This window comes from Bactrocera latifrons, unplaced genomic scaffold (genome assembly GCF_001853355.1).
Source record: "Bactrocera latifrons isolate USDA-ARS-PBARC rearing strain unplaced genomic scaffold, ASM185335v1 scaffold_8, whole genome shotgun sequence".
NCBI lineage: Eukaryota > Metazoa > Arthropoda > Insecta > Diptera > Tephritidae > Bactrocera > Bactrocera latifrons.
In genome coordinates, this window is record NW_017537489.1 from 1,913,599 (window position 1) to 1,918,324 (window position 4,726).

Genomic DNA, 4,726 nt, shown 5'->3' on the forward strand with positions numbered 1-4,726 from the left:
TCACACATATTTATTGAGCCTGCGACTATCTGCCAATTCACCGGGCTTGCAGAAACTATGACAACCAAGATTCTTCAAACTTATTCTGGTGAACGTAGAAAGTGTCTAGATATTTCCTCCTCATTTCCCATTTATCATTTGATTGCTGACTATCGCTTACTGGGCTAGAGCGGTCAACATCTGTTCGTTCCTATTGGGATATTCTTTCTAGCGCGCCCATCGACTTTACACTTTCCGTTCAGATCTGCGCCTCTTTTCCAGCGAGTTCGCCCCCCTTCCACATACAATTCGGAGGTATATATGTGCGCGGAGAAGAAGCCGCTGGTGGTAGGTTCCGCGGCACAGTGGTCCAAATTACCGGAAGTGTGGTCGAAGTGAGAGAGGATTTCAGGATGTCCCTTTCTGGTCCTCAACTATATAATGTGAATGACTTTCTGAAAACCAAACCCAAATCTTTTGCTAGCGATGGCGCATATGACATTCTCGTGGATCGCTTCTGTAAAACCAAAAACAGCCAAATCGCATTTGTAGTCTCGTTTTTGGACGCGTGTGGACGAGGTAGTGTCCGTAGATTTTAGAGAAAGAGGAAAAGAGCAATATCGGTCAGTGACTCGATTTTTGTTTGTGGGAGGAACGCGATCGAAAGTCCTTTTTGATGAGTCGCACCCACAATCTCGATTAAAGATGTACGAGTGACTCAGTAATGTTATTTAAGCGCCATATGAAAAAGTTTCACGACCGTCGACGAAATAAGAATCTTTTGGTATACAGTAGAAATCAAAGAATCCAAACAGAAGATTTCACCCGTGAACCCACTCCTTGTCTGCCCTATTCACCGGAAAGGGATGCCCATGGTTATCTAATATTCACAAGGTGTGATGTGCATCGACTACCTGCAGAGGAGCAAATATTTATGATATATGACGAATTATTGGGTGGCTTGTGAACTGGTCCGATTCAGCAAAGCAAAAATTGCTCTTCTATAATTAGAACGCTTTTTCATCATCTACTCACACAACACGTCTTCTTCTCTTCGTCAAGTACCGTTGTTGTTTTTGTTATCGCAGCGGCGGAATTCTGCCGAGTTGGCAGTTCTTGGCCGGATAAAAATCCAGGTCCGTTCCTATTACGTAGACCCGACTGTAGTGGGAAAGGTCAAATACCGTCGGTACCTCTCATTTAATCCGATACTAAAAACCATTGGAAACACCGTTATAAAACAACAACAGCTATTGTAAGTTGAAAATAAAGCTTCGGTTCGATTTCAATTCAGGGTTCAGGGTAAAGATCTATTTCTTTAAACAAATGATGATTATTTTAAATGTAGCAAAGGGAAAGATTTACATAATGTTTGTTTTATTTTAGCTAACAAAATTTTATTATTTATTATTTAAATGTATTATACGCCATTCCACTTTTTTGCCTTATTGTTCTTATTGAACACACAGATGTCGCAGTGTATCGCTCCGTTTTTTTACACTGATATGGTAAGGCGATTTACTGTCAATCTGACAGCAGCGCAATCGTTGCTAATGGGCGTATGTGTGTTTTTTCTATTCTCCAGCAATGAAGTGAATCCTGTAAAGGTGTTTATTTTATGCTATTCAATTGTTTTTAAACGTGTAGTAAACGAAAATACATGTAAGTTTAAGTAAATTAAAGTTTTGCGAGCTCAGTAGTGTATATTTGTGTGCTTTCTGTGTAGTTTTTGTGCAAAATATAAGAAGTTTACATGCAGCTGTTTGCCTCTGCCGATGTCAGATTTTTGTGGCATCATCTCTACAACAAATTGCTGCAAATAAATGCAAAAAATTTAATATGATGGTAATATAGTAAGAGATTGCGTCTTCTTCTAATTGTAATATAAAGATGCAGAGTATGCATGAGGAAAATATATTATTTGTCATATGCAAAAGTGCGGTGCATTAAATCCAATAAGAAAATTGACATTCACACATTTGTGCAGATGTATGCATGCACATATGTATATGCTTATGGAGGCATCTTTAAAACATCTATTAGTTCGAAGCTTATTGCATTTTGACTTCATGCAACGAAATAATGTTCAGAACTTATCAGATTTTCACGTTATTAAGGACTTCTTCTTCTTCTGATCTTCTTTAAACCATCTGATATGTAAAATATGTACCGTTGTAAACATAATAACAATTTTTGGCGGAAATTGTGATCAGAAACTTATTATTTAAACTGAAACAACAACATGGATCTATATCATATCAAAATTTGTCAATATCTCTCCAAATTATTTAGTAAATGTTTTAAGCATCTATAATACCATCCACCACCAACCTCCTTTAGTAAATTAGAAAAATAGTTTCGTTCTAATAGGGTTAACTCTTGACAAGATATTTACACGAAGTTTGGCTCGGATTATTGTTCAAGGTAACAGTACAATCTCCGAAGAAGTTTTTCAGGTCTGCTATAGCATATATGTTTGTATCTGTCACCGATCAAAGTCAAGTTAATTTTAGGGACCTTTCATATTTGTGAAGGGTATACATATAAACGAAGTTAACGTGTTTTTTGGTTTTGTTATGAACTAACATATCAAAGTGCAAATGATCTTGATTAAAATCTCTTAATTGTATTTACCTAGATGCTGATTGTTGAAATATAAATGACAAAATGCCGCCTTATTATGTTGTAATTTGCCAATTACATTTATTGAGCAATGTCATTTTGTTATGGTAAACACAAAAACGTCTGCATGGTGAATTGCTATGAGTAATACTCGTTCAAGCATCAACAACATATTAAGGTTCCATATATTTCGCTACTTCCTTTCGTTACCCTATAGTTGTGCTACTCCACAAATTTTTCAATTTACCAATAAATACTTAAATTAGTCATTCGCGCTCGCGCAGCAATTTTGCTTTCATCACACATCTGTTGTATTTATGCATACTTACATACATATACATTTGTACATATGTGATTACTTGGAGTCACTTCGTGAATTTTACCGGCAAGATCGTCATCAACTCTTGCAGCATTGAGATTCCCCATTTCAGACTCTTTAGTGAGTACCGATGAGCATATAGAGCGAGTGACTCTGACATATTGTATAAATGCTAACTAAGGTTATTTATAATTATTTAATGTTTGTGGTTTTTTACTCTCTGGCTAGGCGCTAGCGCTCGTTTCGCCTACGGTGCACTGGTGGCGATATACTGAATTTATATTTGCTGAACATTCAGTTCAAGAGAAGAAACGGTGTGAGCTGCTCCAACACGCAGACGGCGCGCGTGAAAATAAGTTTAAAACTTTTTAATTCGATTAAAAAAGGCAAAAAAAAAAGTGAAAAATAACATTAAAATTTGCGAACGAATGTGTGCTGATGGAATAAGTTTATTGTGAGCTAAAAAGGTACGAGTGCGCAAAACGAAATTTGGTAGCAAAGTGTAGTTTGTAAAGTAATTATGATTTTACATACATATATATGTATATGTATATATAAAATATAAGTGATTCCGGGCAGGCTCAGTGTCTGTGGAAATATAACATATGGTGTTTTAGGAAAAATATGTGGTTGGTTATACTCAATGCGGCAACACATCTAAATTGGATACAATATAATTATGAAATTAATAATTTTTAGGCAGGAATTTGTTTGAGAAAAACATAAAATACATAAATAATATATCTGTGTGTGTGATTTTCGAAACATAATAAAGTGAAAAATATAAATTATAGAATTTTATATGGACCTGCTTGTTATATCGTGGTACAAAATGACCGATTCAATAAATCAGGCATTGTATGTTGTTCTATATAAAAGTAAATTCTGACGACTGCTGGCGTTGGTGTCAATATGCAATCTGGCATTACAAGTGGTTATTACTAAAATTTATGAGAAGTGTAGATATGTGATCATCAAGAATCTAAATTATGAAAACATGTGTACATACATATGTATGTATTTCGAAGTCAACAAATTGTGCATCAGACAAACTAAATTATTAAAGTTATGCAAATTCTTAAAACATCGTATCAATGACATATACTTAAATAAGTATTAATGTATGTGCATTGCCCAAAGAAAAAGCAAAAATTTTGTGCTGAAATTGATGTATAGTCAAAAATATATTTGCTGGCTGCCTTATACATATATATGTATATACGCTGTTTATTGGATAAAAACCAACGAATTACCTCATCGTTTCAGTGCCTCAATTGACTTGGCCTCCTCGAATTCTACCGCCTACCCGTTTCGTCTAACTCGCTTCGTTTTGCTAGCTGCTTGTTTGTTTATACACTGGCCGCTAGTTTGGAACTCGCCAGTGAGCAGTGTTCAGCATTTATTCCTATCTCGATATTTTGTTCTTATTTTTACCTATGTACATATGTATGTATGTATGTATATGTGTAGATGTACATATGTATTTATAATCATAAATGTATCGGTATTATTTTCATAAAAACAAAACTACAAATGATTACGTACATATGTATGTATATGAGTACTACGTAGACTGATAGTTTTCAGTTTACAAAAGTATATACAGACATATGTACGTATGTATGTAGAATATGGAGGTTTTGTATGAAAATTTTAATGTTTTGAACTCGTTTTGCAATTATATAAAATACATATAATATACATACATTTTCTAGAACTAGTGTATATTTGTTAAATAAAATAAAAGTTTTGGTTTATCTTACAAAATTAAATATTTTGGTTACTTTGTATTTTTTTTTTATTCTT

The 4,726-nt window shown here is 34.4% G+C and overlaps 1 protein-coding gene across 3 annotated transcripts in view; it reads left to right on the plus strand.

Moving 5' to 3' along the window:
• The first annotated feature begins 1,526 nt into the window (after window positions 1-1,526).
• LOC108976740 (talin-2) overlaps window positions 1,527-4,726 on the plus strand; it is a 59,787-nt gene continuing 56,587 nt past the window's right edge. Inside the window, exon 1 of one of the 3 annotated variants that reach the window (XM_018946012.1) lies at window positions 1,527-1,641. The gene's annotated coding sequence lies outside the window, so the exon portion shown is untranslated. Of the gene's footprint in view, window positions 1,642-3,233; window positions 3,388-4,726 lie in introns of those variants that run through there. The other 2 variants (XM_018946008.1, XM_018946009.1) reach the window with 2 other exon arrangements.